Source organism: Macaca mulatta, chromosome 1, assembly GCF_049350105.2.
Source record: "Macaca mulatta isolate MMU2019108-1 chromosome 1, T2T-MMU8v2.0, whole genome shotgun sequence".
In the NCBI taxonomy this organism is placed as follows: domain Eukaryota; kingdom Metazoa; phylum Chordata; class Mammalia; order Primates; family Cercopithecidae; genus Macaca; species Macaca mulatta.
In genome coordinates, this window is record NC_133406.1 from 238,386,417 (window position 1) to 238,400,748 (window position 14,332).

Below are 14,332 nucleotides of genomic sequence, written 5' to 3' on the forward strand. Positions count from 1 at the left end.
AACCAGGGCCCAGGGCAAGGCAGGTAAGAATGCCCCCAGGTTGTGTGCGGTGACTGCAGACCAGGGACTCGGCTGGAGTTTGGGGCAGACAGGGACAAGGGCAAAGCCTGCCACGCATGGGGGAGGCCAGGGAGAGTCGGGGCCCTGGATGGGGGCAGCCGTTCCCTTGCTGAGGGGAGCAGCCACACACAGCAGCCTCATGGTCACTGAGCGCCAATTTTGTGATTTTCATGCCATTCAGCAGGTCACCAGATGAAACCTTTTCTAGAAACGTCGCCCTGCCCAGCATCAGGCCTTCCTTAGACCTCTCCATCCTGGGTGTGACTCACAGTCAGGCTCAAACCCCACGGGCACCGGTGGGAGGGAGGCTCTGGAAGCCCCCGCTCAGGGGAAGAGGAAACTGCCGCACCTATCACATTGGCTTCTCAGGACCACCCCGAGACCCTCACACCTTCCTGCACGACATCCTTCCAACATCTGAGACGAGATGAGCACCCCTCCATGTACTGTGCACCTCAGAAAACACGGGGAGCCTCCGAGGCCACAAATGAAAGGAGAATGAAAAACCCAGAGTGATGCCCACCACATGACCACCCTGCTGCCTGGACCACCATGGCGGCGCAGTGACCACCGACTGCGATGGAAGGAACAACCGGAACTCAGGACAGACGCCGGGAACCTGCAGCCACAGGCCTGCTCATCCGGCACCGAGTGTCAAGGTGCCAGTTGAAGAAGCCAGGAAATGGTGGCTGGGACAGGTAAGACAGTCTCAGGCCGGGCAGCAGCCACCAGACCCAGGAGCCTTGCACGGGGATCCCAGACAGAACAGTGCCCAAGAACAGGGGCAGCAGGAACACGAGGACACGCAGCTTAAAGCAAGACACACGGGAATGAGAAGGAGACATCCCAAACACCAGGGACATACCAGATGCTCGAGCAGAACTTTCCAGAATAAAAACAGTTCAAAGAAATCAAATGCAGTCCAGAGAAGAAGAGAGCACGATGGTGGGGACAGACGCGCAGAAAACAGGGCGGCCAAGTGTGCCTAGAAGGACAGGGCGATGCAGGAGAACCTTCCGGATCTGGTGGGGGCCTCGCCCTGGCTTCTCATCTTCAGAGGAGCGACAACAGCAGGCCCCAACCCTCGGCTGGACGTTCCAGACCCGAGAGCAACACCACTCAGGGTCCGTGCCTGCTCCCCGAGCACGCAGGGCAGCCACCCAGGGCCATGCCAGGGGATCCCACCACGAACCTCAGGTCTAACATGGTGAGTCCCAATCGCCCACAGAAGCAACAGAAACAAAAGCCCTGTGGGGGCCAAAACCCTGCTCCGCACGGTGGCCTGCTCCGCTCCACACAGCGGCCTGCCCTGCTCCCACAGCGGCCTGCCTGGCTATGCACAGCGACCTGCCCCGCTCAGTCCTGAGGGTGACCCCAGCCTGGTCCACAGCAGGTCCCTGATGAACGCCTGCTGGATGAAGGGTCACCTCACTGCTCAGTCCTTCAAAGGGCACCCAGGGCAGCCCACTGTGGTCACCCCACCACGCAGCACAGCTCAGAGCTTCTACAGGCAAACCCCACCCCAAAGCCTGGACAAACCCCCAAAGCACGGGGTGGACCGTGCTTTCCTACGTGGCGACTCCTACATGGCAACTCCCAGCTCTGACCAGGGCGGGGAGGCGCGGGGAGGCGTGGGGAGCCCTCTCTGGGGACTGGCAGAAGCTCACGCTGAGGCACTATGGAGACAAGCCCTGCTGAGACCATCGCTGTCTCCTCCAGGTGCACCCCCAAATACCCTCACTCAGGAATCGGCTCAACATGTGAGCTATGGGCCTTCTCTGAAGATTTCACAGTTCAAGAAATTATAAAGCTATTTTTGTAAGTCCCATTAATATTTCACACATGATAATTCGCATTTCATATTGGGCTTAAATTAACCTATTTTCTGATTATTGTGGCACAGAGGAAACAGATTGAATCTGCAAGACAACCCCAAGCCCCAAAATGAAGTGAGAACACCAGCTTTAAAGGTTCACTTGGATCTTTCTTTCGTTTAAGTAGGTCATCTTTGCTGTTACTTCAACGCTGTTGATGACAAAAAGCCAAATCTTTCTAAGGAAACCAAGTGGCAATTAGCAGCGCTCCTCGGGGCCTTGGCACTGGCCCTCTTCCTCATGCCCCGGGGGCCCCCCACAATGCCAGAGCCAAGGGGCGTCAAAACACAAAAGACCCAGCCAGGGGGGAAGGTGCTGGAAGGAGGGTGGGGCTGCAGAGACTGGGGGTGGGGGGGTGGGGGGGGGCCCAGCTTCTGTCCTGGTCCAGCTGCTGCCCAGGGGAGGGCTCCCTCTGCAGCCCCAACCTCGCTGGGGTTCTCCTGGGACCTCAGTTTGAGGCGTCCACCAGGGGCCAACAGCCAAGCAGTGCAGCCATGGGCTCCACGACGACCCCAGATGTGTGTGCTGACCCAGGGAAGTCTGGCCCCGCTCTTCTTACCCTCCCCATCCAGCCTGAGCCCTGCACTCAGCCTTGAACCACAGACCCCAGATTTGAAACCAGCCTGATGACATCGGGGCCGACCACAGAGGGGCGGCTACACAGCCGCGCAAAACCTCACTTTGGGAATCAGAAAATTAGCCAGAGGTCCCCCAGGGGACAGACTGGGGCGAACGGATCGTTCTTTTCCTCTGATGCCACTGGAAGGTAACTGCCGCAGTAACTTAAAAGAATAAACAGAGTCCCAGGAACAGCAAGCTGGCACGAGTATCCTCAGCGCCTGCGTCCACAGCTCGGCTGGGTCCCCTCGCTGCTTCGGTTCTGGGGTGAGGGATGCTCCTGCCAGCGACTGGCTGGTGGGAGGCGCGGCCCGTAATGGCCGCCTGGCCGCCTGCCACCTCGCTAAAGATTGAGGGAGACAAACAGGCCTTTCCACCCAGAATTAGAGGAAACGCTGCAGAAAGAGAAAACGCGGGGCACAGAAGCGGCACAGGATGCTGCGGTCGCGGTTCTTGGAAGGCTGATTCACCAAGAATCGGGCTTCATTAAGAGAGTGTTTCGTAAGAGCGGCGGGAGGGGTGACACCGCGTCCTGCCATCCCCGGCTTGACAGGACGGCTCCACAGGCCCAACCCTCACCCAGGCGCCAGCTGGGGCAGAAGGAGCCCTCAGACCAGCGAGGCATCTCAGGAGGTGCCCTCCTCCTCCTCCTGCCTACAAGTTCTCAAACCACAGAAGGCATCGCTTGCCCCCGGCGCTGGCCCGGACACATGGCTGCGTACAGGAAACTCTGGAGAGCCCCTGATGAGGTCAGAAGCTCAGACGACCCCAGCCCACGGGACACCTGCTGTTCTGGGGCTGGTCTCTCTCCCCTGGCGTCTGGAAGCAAAGGCCCTGGGGCCTCATCTCAGATGCCCAGAAACACGTGCAGCACCAAACACCAGAGAAGGCGGTCAGGCTGAGCAGCGCAGGGTGGTAGCCGTGTCCCCTCAGTTCCCAAGTGTCCTGCACAGAAGGCTGGCCTACCCCCAATCAGCTCACATCTACACTGCAGTCAAGAGTCCCCAGCACGGCCACACCCCTAAGTTCTGTCCCGGTGCAACATGGCCTGGAGGCACCTCCTGCACCCCCTCCATGGAGCAGCGAGAGTCCCATGCTCACCCTGGCCAGGCCACCCCTTCCCTCTGCCCAGTCAGCCCAGCCAGGTGCTGCCCAGAGGGAGGCCAGGCTCTCGGTGGAAGAGGACAACCCCTTCTCTGTTGTCTCCAAACCTCACCAGGGACATCAACCCAGATGCTGCTGCGGGGCCAAACCGAGAGCTGTGGGCATCTCAAAAGGCTGGACAAGGAGCACATGGTGGGCTTGAGGAAGGGAAGTGCGACCTGCACGGCACCCCCACCCCCACGGTCTTGGTTCTCCTGCCCTGCTCTGCATGGGGCTGGGGGTTGGTGCAGCTCTGCAGCACCACGTTTGATCTTAGAGGAGGCGCCTCACTAAGTGGCCACGTGGTGACCCGCCCTCGAAGACTGGCTGGCAGGAGAGGTGGCCTGTAATGGGCATCTGGCCGCCTGCCACCCTCACCAAAGAGGGATGAAGACAAACAGGCATGGCCGCGGAGACGGGTGTCAAGCCCCGACACAGAGGAGGCAGGAGGGCCACCTTCGGGTCTCTGCGCTCCCCACCTAGGGAGGCTCAACCTGACACAGGAGCTGCGTCTCCAGCCTTTGCCTTTCTGTACGCTTTCTCATCAACCGCTGCTCCTCACGGAGGGACAGTTGGTTCTGAGCTGCCAGGCCTCCTGCGGAACACGACCTTCCCCCAGCTCCACTTCCCAGGTGGGTGCAGCAAGCTGACCACACCGACAGCTCAGAGACAGGTGCATGGGACTCGGGAAAACCAGGCGGCGCTGGGGACCTGCAGGGAGAGCGAGACACCTCCAGCCACCTGGAGGGGACCTGCAGCCAGCCAGGTGCTGCCCAGAGGGAGGCCAGGTCAGCCAGGCCAGCAGGCCCAAGGAAGCTCAACATGGGTGGGTGGCCTCTGTGCACACCATGGCAGGCCTCACACACACGGTGGGGAGGGGGTAGTTTTTGGAAGAAGGGATCAAAAGATGAAGAGGAACTTGGTGCTCGGGACAAGGTCCCCACCCCCACAATCGCCAGCCTGAGGGCACTGCCATGACCCCAAAACCCCAGTGGGCCAACAGCCCACCTCAGGCTAGGTTCATCCATGCACGGAGGTGACCCATGGACAGCCACTGCCAGCTGCCTCTGGCCAACCAAGGCCACTCAGGACAAGGGAAGGGAGCAGAGAACACACCCCACAACTCCTAGGGCTAAACCACCCAGGGGGTCTCACACGCACGCAGAAAAATGCACATGCAGACAAATGTGCATGCACGCGCACGACAAATGTGCACGCCGACAAACGTGCACGCAAATGTGCACGCAGACAAATGTGCATGGACGCGCATGCAGACAAACGTGCACGCAAACGTGCACGCAGACAAATGTGCACGCAAACGTGCACGCAGACAAATGTGCACGCAAACGTGCACGCAGACAAATGTGCACGCAAACGTGCATGCCGACAAATGTGCACGCAAACGTGCACACAAACGTGCACGCAAAGGTGCACGCAAACGTGCATGCAGACAAATGTGCACACCGGCAAACGTGCACGCAAATGTACACGCACGCACACGCAAATGTGCACGCACGCAAACGTGCACGCAGACAAATGTGCACGCACGCAAACGTGCAGGCAGACAAATGTGCACGCCGACAAACATGCACGCAAATGTACACGCACGTGCACGCACGCGCACACAGACAAATGTGCACACACGCGCAAGGACAACCGTCTGCCTCTGAAAAGAGCCACTCCCACAGGAAATGACAACAGCCAATCGTGTTCTCACTCCTAACCTCAAACTAAAACTAATTCAGGGATCGGAACACACGCCTTTAAGTAAATGGCCCTGCTGGGCACCGTCGCTCACGCCTGTAATCCCAACACTTTGGGAGGCCGAGGTGGGTGGATCACCTGAAGTCAGGAGTTCGAGACCAGCCTGGCCCATGTGGAGAAACCCCGTCTCTACTAAAAATACAAAAATTATCCAGGTATGGTGGCACATGCCTGTAATCCCAGCGACTTGGGAGGCTGAGGTAGGAGAACTGCTTGAACCCGGCAGGTGGAGGTTGCAGTGAGCTGAGATTGTGCCATTGCACTCCAGCCTGGGCAACAAGAATGAAACTCCGTCTCAGAAAAAAAAGACAGAAAGAAAAAAGAAAGACAAGAAATAGCCCTGAGAGCAGCCCTCGAGGGCCAGGCCAGGGCCAGGAGCAGTGCAGGTGGTGCTGTGCAGGAAGCTGGTCCATCAGGGACACACTGGAGGCCACAGAAAGGAGCCTGGGTTCATCCCCCAAGGTGAGGGCAGATTCTGGGACATCCATCCATCTCGCGGCTGCCTTAAGCCCTGTCCTTCTGGGGAGACCACCCCCATGTCCCACGCAGGGAAGGCGACGCAGGCAAGATGCGTCCACCCCCTCCCTGGGGCAGACCCTTGTAGCCCACCTTGAGACAGAGACCACCCCCACCCACAGGCAGAGCACACCTACCACCGACACTGCTACTCGGACTTGGATAAAACGTTTGGACATTATCCATCCTGGCTAACACAGTGAAACTCCATCTCTACTAAAAATACAAAAAATTAGCCGGGTGTGGTGGTGGGTGCCTGTAGTCCCAGCTGCTTGGGAGGCTGAGGCTGGAGAATGGCGTGAACCCGGGAGGCGGAGCTTGCAGTGAGCCGGGATCGCGCCACTGCACTCCAACCTGGGTGACAGAGCGAGACTCCATTTCAAAAAAAAAAAAAAAAACTGGACATTTTCATTTCTTGCCCAACTGGAATTTTTCCTGTCCAAGGCCAACACTCTCTCATCTTTAAAATCTAAAGAAATGCATTCCCTAGTCGCCTCCACCTCCCCACACAGAATGGCAAAGTCTCCAGGTGCCCTGGAGCCCCACACGGCACAAGGTCCAGAGCACATGTGCACCCTGGGCCAGGGTACCCCGAGCGGGAGGGCGCTCAGGGGCCGTCTAGATTTTCACCCAGAGCTGGCCACTGTGGAGCCTGCAGCTGGGCGCTCATGGCTGGACCACCAGGTCTGGGAAGAAAACGCCCTCCACTCATTACTTTTCCATCCAAAGCTGGCTTCGTGGGCATGCAGCCACGCCCTGGGCTTCACGCTCTGTCCCAATCATTGGCATTCTGAACAATTTCACCTTTGATAAGATGTTCTTCTATAAGCAAAGTTCTCCGTGACCACGGAGCCCACATGAGCAGAGGCGGCACATGCCACATGCGAGCCCACTGCCATTCCCAGCCCGTGTGCAGAGCGTCCAGGGAGGAGGTCGTGTTTGTCCCACCCAGTCACTTTCTCCCACTAGCCCACGACTGGAGACTTGGCAGGGAGGGAGACAGGCGCCCATGGCCCCCACACGCAGTCTGTTCTCACTCAGAACAAGGGCTGTGTGGCCACATGGACGAGTTAAGTGAACTCCAACAGCCAAGTTCATTTTATGCAGCATTTTCACTGATGTGCTGAGAATAAAATGCACGTGCATTTATTATTATATTTGGGGTACAAATCACAAACTGTGCAATTTTGATGATTTCACAAGTTAAACACTCTTACATTTGCATTTTATTATTTTTTAAAGAGACATGGTCTCACTCTGTCACACAAGCTGGAGTGCGGTGGCATAATCATAGCTCACTGAGCTCACTGCAGCCTCCGCCTCCCAGGCTGCTCAACTGATCCTCCCCTCTCAGCCTCCGAGTAGCTGGGACCACGGGCACGCCACCATACCTAGCTAATGTTTGTATTTTTGTAGAGATGGGGTTTCTCCATGTTGCCCAGGCTGGTCTCCTGGGCCCAAGTGATCTGTCCACCTTGTCCTCCCAAAGCACTGGAATGACAGGAGTGAGCCACTGGAATGACAAGAGTGAGCCACTGCACCCGACCCTGCATTTGCATTTTAAACTGGCATTACACAAGGTAAAGGCGAACAGCAGGCCAGGCATGGGGGTTCACGCCTGTAATCCCAGCACTTTCGGAGGCCAAGGTGGGCGGATCACGAGGTCAGGAGTTCGAGACTAGCCTGGCCAATATGGTGAAACCCCGTCTCTACTAAAAATACAAAAATTAGCCGGGTGTGGTGGCGCACGCCTGTAGTCCCAGCTACTCAGGAGGCTGAGGCAGAAGAATCACTTCAACCTGGGAGGCAGAGGTTGCAGTGAGCCGAGATCACGCCACTGCACTCCAGCCTGGGCGATATAGCGAGACTCCATCTCAAAAAAAGAGAAAAAAGAAAAAAAGATGAATAGTGACACTTACGGTAATAACTTAAATGTCTAACTTTTCCCTACTTAAAATGATGCTGAATAGCAACTAAAAATCACTACGACCAGTTGGGTGGGAATGTGGAACAGGGACAAAGAGTTTCTATGTCAGCAGCTTCAGTTGCATTTTCCCCGGCTCTCTGGACAAGGGACCCGGCTTGGCCCTGGCACTCCTGGACTCACACTCACAGGGGGCCTGGGTTCACTTCCGGCCTTGACTGCAGAGCCCCTGAATAACTCAAAGGAAAGGGCTCAACAAAAGGGAGGCCAGGCTTCAACACAAGGTAGAACTTTTCTTTTTTTTTTTTTTTTTTTTTTTTTTTTTTTGAGACGGAGTCTTGCTCTGTCGCCCAGGCTGGGGTGCAGTGGCCGGATCTCAGCTCACTGCAAGCTCCACCTCCCGGGTTTACGCCATTCTCCTGCCTCAGCCTCCTGAGTAGCTGGGACTACAGGCGCCCGCCACCTCGCCCGGCTAGTTTTTTGTATTTTTTAGTAGAGATGGGGTTTCACCGTGTTAGCCAGGATGGTCTCGATCTCCTGACCTCGTGATCCACCCGTCTCGGCCTCCCAAAGTGCTGGGATTACAGGCTTGAGCCACCGCGCCCGGCCAAGGTAGAACTTTTCTTAGACAAAAAGCATCCCAAACACACTGGCTACACGGAACAGAGCCCACGTGCACTGGTGACCACCACCCAGGACTCGTGGGAGCCATGGCCACATGGCACCTTGGTGAGCAAGGACCCCCCACCACACTCAAACTGGCAAGGCAACCGGGAGATTTTCTAACTGTTAAAAGGGAAAAAAAAAAAAAAAAAAGGCCGGGCGCGGTGGCTCACACCTGTAATTCCAGCACTTTGGGAGGCCAAGGTGGTTGGATCATGAGGTCAGGAGATCGAGACCATCCTGGCTAACGTGGTGAAACCTTGTCTCTACTAAAACAATACAAAAAATTAGCCGGGCGTGGTGGCAGGTGCCTGTAGTCCCAGCTACTCGGGAGGTTGAGGCAGAAGAATGGCGTGAACCCAGGAGGTAGAGGTTGCAGTGAGCCGAGACTGCGCCACTGCAGTCCAGCATCAGCGACAGAGCGATACTCCATCTCAAAAAAACAACCAAAAAAACACAAAAAACCTTCTGGCCAACACGGTGGCTCACGCCTATAATCCCAGCACTTTAGGAGGTCCAGATGAGCAGATCATGTGAGGTCAGGCGTTCAAGACCATCCTGGCCAACACGGTAAAAACCCCCATCTCTGCCACAAATGCAAAAATTAGCTGGACATGGTGGTGGGCGCCTGTAATCCCAACTACTCGAGAGGCTGAGGCACAAGAATCGTTTGAACCCAGGAGGCGGAGGTTGCAGTGAGCCGAAATTGTGCCACTGAACTCCAGCCTGGGGGACACAGTGAGATTCAGTCTTAAAAAAAAAAAAAAAAAAAAAAAAAAAGCCGGGGTGCGGTGGCTCACACCTGTAATCCCAGCACATTGGGAGGCCATGGCGGGTGGATCACGAGGTCAGGAGTTCAAGACCAGCCTGGCCAAGATGGTGAAACCCCATCTCTACTAAAAATATAAAAATTAGCCAGGCATAGTGGCAACGCCTGTAATCCCAGCTACTAGGGAGGCTGAGGCAGAGAACTTCTTGAACCCGGGAGGTGGAGGTTGTAGTGAGCTGAGATCATACCACCGCACTTCAACCTGTGTGACAGAGCAAGACTCCATCTCAAAAAAAAAAAAAAACAAAAAAAAAAGCAAAACAAAACTTTCAAAGGAAGAGTTGTTTTATTGTTTGTTTTTGAGACAGAGTTTCACTCTTGTTGCCCAGGCTGGAGTGCTGTGGCACGATCTCAGCTCACTGCAACCTCCACCTCCCGGGTTCACGCCATTCTCCTGCCTCAGCCTTCCGAGTAGCTGGGACTACAGGCGCCCGCCGCCACGCTCAGCTAGTTTTTTTGTATTTTCAGTAGGGATGGGGTTTCACCATGTTGGCCAGGCTAGTCTTGAACTCCTGACCTCAGGTGATCCACCCGCCTCGGCCTCCCAAAGTGGTGGGATTACAGGCGTGAGCCACCGCGCCCGGCCTGGAAGAGTCTTAAGCCCATTTGTTAACACCTTCCAAATGCATGTCAAAAAGGCAGCTGACGTCAGGGCAGATGGAAATTTACTAGACAGATGGGGACAAGTCCACACAGCCACACCAACTGCCGCATGACACCCATCTCCAACCCAGACTCTGACCCCGGCCACGACTGCCCCCAGCCTCCAGATACCCTGGTGGTCCCAAACATAAAATCATAAAACTTTAGCTAGAACAAAAAGGCTTTTCTGTCCTGTTAATTTACAAAATAAAATCACTTATGAATTCTTATCATCAGAAACGCCCGCCTGGTGCACCTGTGCTCTGTGTGGCACCAAAACCGCCTCTACGCCGCACTGCGGAACAGGGTCGGACCCTCAGCAAGAGCACCCACGCCCACTCTCCAGCCAACTGCGGAACAGGGTCGGACCCTCAGCAAGAGCACCCACACCCACTCTCCAGCCACCGGGGCCCCCAGCACCGGCCAAGGTGGGCCCCCGTGTCCACCTGTCATTCTTACAGCCAGCCCGGCCATCCACCCCTCCCTGACTCTTCCCTGCCTGGAGCCCTCTCAGCCACCCAGGGGCCAGGGAGGGCTCACAGGCCAGTGCAGGGCAGGAGGGAGCTGCCGCGAGAGGTCCACATGGTCACAGGAGGTCCACACGGACAGCAGGTCCTCTGGGCCGGTCGGTGTCAGCTTGAACTCTACCACCCCACGCCACTGGGGCGAGCCCACCGGGGAAAGGTCCCTGGTCCCAGGCACCTCGGCTGCATCCGCCCTGCTCCACAGCACGGGGCAAATCTCTTCCAGACAATCTCTACTTGACTCAGAGCTGCCGTTGCCCAATTAGGTTTTAGGTTTCCAGGAGATAACTGTTACAAAAGAGGTCTGAGGGCAGCTCCGCCTCGACCGTGCTGACCCAGGCCGGGTCACCTGAACCTCCAGGAGGCTCTTCTCTGGCCACCTCAGCGTGGGACAGGAGGGAACTCAACCCTACCAGGATGTCTCAGGGGTCAGGGATCTAGAGGCAGAGCAGCAACCTTAGGAAGCCTCTGGCATCACCAGAGAGGCCCGGCCAGTGGAATAGGGAGGACGCTGTGCTGGGGCCTGGGCCCCCCAAGGCCAGCCTCTGGGCCTCTGATGCAGCTGTTACACCCAAGAGGAGAGGCCCATGTGGAAAGAAGATGGATCCCAAGCCCCGGGCATTCATGGAGAGGGGATGGCCCGGAGGCCAGGGTCTCCAGGAGCAGGGGAGGGTCTGAGTCTGGGGAGAAGGTGGCACAGGCACCGCACCTGCTGACGGGGCTCTGGCTGCGGGCAGACAGCAGCTCTGCAGGGAAACCAGCGTCTCCCCGACTCCTGCAGGAAGGGGAAACCACAGTGCCCCCCCCGCCAGCGGGTCGGCTTTGCTGCCTCGGCCTCCAGCCTCCTCCAGGCGCAGTGGACACCCACGATGTTTTCTCGCCATGAAAACCGACACAGCACGGTGCCAGGCCTCAGCTCCAGTGGATGGGCCTTCCGCACCCTTGGGACAGCTCGGAGCCAGCGCAGTGCTGCCTGGACTTCCGGGCCATGGGCAGCAGGGCTGCGTCCCGGCACCCCCCATGCACTTGAGGGGCAGCCCCTTGAAGCACCCTGGGCTGGAGAGCCCCTTGTGGTACCCAAAGCCACAAGCCTGTCCTGAACATGGAGACACAGAAACCCCAAGCCGAGAGGCCCAGGCCTGCAGTGCAACATCTGAGCAGAGGGAGCAGCCACCAAACCCACAGCAACAGCACAATGGCTTTGGTCCTGGCCCTGGCCCACATGGTTGCAGGAGAATCACAGGGTCCTCCCCAGAGAGGCAACACCTCTCCAAGACTCTCCTCAAAAGGTGACACTGCCACCTCCTCATCCCCATTTTCACAGAGACATACTGCCCAGGAGGCCCAGCCCTGGTGAGGGTCCCAGTCCTTGCCCTGTCAAGGGGCCTGGACAGGCCCTGGGCCAGCAACAAGAGCTCCACGCTGGGGAGACTGAGTGGGGCCCGGTGCAGGACGGGGGAGAAGCATTCAGCTGTAAACGGACAGCCTCACCTGTAGAAGGGGTGCACCGGCTCCCTCGGTCCCCAGCCTGGGACCCAGCCTCCGCAAAAAACCTCTCAGGATCCCCGACAAAGGCGCTGGGGGAAGGGGAGCGCCTCCCTGGTCACAGCATGGGGTCACTCCCACGGGATCCTCCCTAGTCAGCCAAGATGCCTGCACCCCCAGAGCCACAGGAGCTGCTGGCCGGCGAGGGGCCGAGACTGGCTCCCGTCTCCCAGCACCGGCAAGGGAAGTGGGCCAGGTGCACACAGGACCCCAGCCTCCTCTTCAGTGTACACAGTGGCTCAGCTTAGGGCACAGGAGGGGCTCACTGAGGTCGCTGGGCCCACACCGGGGTGACAGGTCGGGGGCTCAGGACAAGACCCACCCTTGCAAATGCCACTAGCAGCATGTGCTGGGAGCCAAGGACAGGACTGGCGCCCCCGAGAGCCAGTGTCCCCGGAAACCACTCCTTGACGGGGAGCCCAGCCTCTTGTCCTTTTCCTGGGTGGGAGTAAAGGGTGACCAGCAGTCACTACCCAGGCCCTATCATGAGGGTGGAGGGCTGGGAGCCAGCAGGCTCGGGGAAAGCAAGGCTTTCCATGGGTTCGGAGGCCCTGCCCTGGTGCTGTACAAGCCCAAACACCACCCACCCGCCCACTACGCGACTGGGCTCTTTCTGAAGATCTTCACCACTGCCTGTCTTCTCAGCTGTCTTCAGGTTTCTCTTTAAAAGGTATGTGGCTGGTCAGGGAAGACTCCCAGAAGTGGCTCCTCCAAGACCATTCCAAGGGATTTTAATGTCCGGTCAGTGCACTTACAGCAGGCCAGGCTTCCCCAATGAGGGTGGAGGGGGCAGCCCCCTTGTGAGAAGGGGCTGTGATCAGACTTTATTTATTTTGTTTTTTTTAAGACAGACTCTCGCTCTGTCGTCCAGGCTGGAGTGCAGTGGCTCGATCTCGGCTCACTGCAACCTCCGCCTCCCGGGTTCAAGGGATTCTCCTGCCTCAGCCTCCTGAGTAGCTGGGACTACAGGCGCCTGCCACCACGCCTGGCTAACTTTTTCTTTTTTTAGTAGAGACGGGGTTTCACCGTATTGGCCAGGCTAGTCTCGAACTCCTGACCTCGTGATCCACCTGCCTCGGCCTCCCAAACTGCTGGGATTACAGGCTTGAGCCACTGCGCCCGGCCTGTGGTCAGACTTTCCACAGTGGGTTCAGGTGGAAGGTGGACTCAGAAGTTTTGCCCACACGTGCCCTGCGCTTCTCCTGAATGGCTGAGGAGTGGAGGGCTGGGGGTGGGGCCCAACTTCACCCGTGTTTTAACAAACCCTACTCTAAAACTGCCTGACCTGTCACAAGGACCACCGTATCACAGGCCCGTTCCCCTCACTGGATGCCCACACTGGTCTGGAAGAGGCTGGGCACACTGGTTCACTGCTGTAATCCCAGTGCTTTGGAAGACTGAGGTGGGAGAGTCGCTTGAAGCCAGGAGATGGAGGCTGCAGTGAGCCCCAATCACACCGCTGCACTCCAGCCTGGGCGACAGAGCGAGACCCTGTCTCTAACAAAAAACAAAATAAGGAAGAAAGAACTGTTCTGTCTGTAGGGCTGGGCCACGCCTAGTGCCTGGGTGGGCAGGAGAATACTCGCCCCCCCCACCCAACTCCCCCCCGCCCCCACCGCCCGTCAGCCCTCCCTTGTCTCACCCACTCTGCTCTCCCCTCCCCCCTCCCCCTGCAGCTGGAGCTGTTGTCAGAGGAGGGGAGGCATTTCCTGTGTCCCCCTCCCCCTAATTCCCCTACATTCTTGGCAAGCCCAGAGGAGGCCTGAGAGAACCAGAGAGGGATGGGCGGGAGCGGGCGAGAGGCCGGGAGGGAAGCCAGGCCCCACCACGCACACAAGACTTGGAGAGTAGGGCCAGGAAGGAAATGGGGGAAGGGATGAAGCGATGCCCGAGAGGGGCTGGAAGGGACGCCCACCATCATCAGAGGGTGGTCTCTGCTGGGCACGGCCACGCCCCTTCCACCCCTCCGCCTGCCTCCTCAGGGCGTCTAGTAGGCTGCCATTCTGTATGGGACGCAGAAGAAAGGCCAGAGGCAGTCCCGCTCAGAGATCAGGGACAGACCACTCCAGGTCACGCGGCCATCCCCAAAGAGCTGACTGCGCCCTGACAGGCACCCGGTGGGGCGGTCGAGGGCCCAGTCCAGCAAGGCCCCTCCGGGACACCAGGAGACAGGAGGGCAGAGTCCAGGCGATCACCCAGCAGCCACCAAGCCCCCAAGCAGCTGGTCAGA

The 14,332-nt window shown here is 57.9% G+C and overlaps 1 protein-coding gene and 1 long non-coding RNA gene across 4 annotated transcripts in view; one reads left to right on the forward strand and one right to left on the reverse strand.

The window, feature by feature from the left end:
• Positions 1 to 14,332, reverse strand: part of SKI (SKI proto-oncogene) — an 82,643-nt gene that overhangs the window by 15,332 nt on the left and 52,979 nt on the right. The window lies entirely within an intron of this gene.
• The window catches only part of LOC144337171 (uncharacterized), a 50,462-nt gene that overhangs the window by 2,127 nt on the left and 34,003 nt on the right, over positions 1 to 14,332 (forward strand). The gene's annotated exons all lie outside the window — the stretch shown is intronic.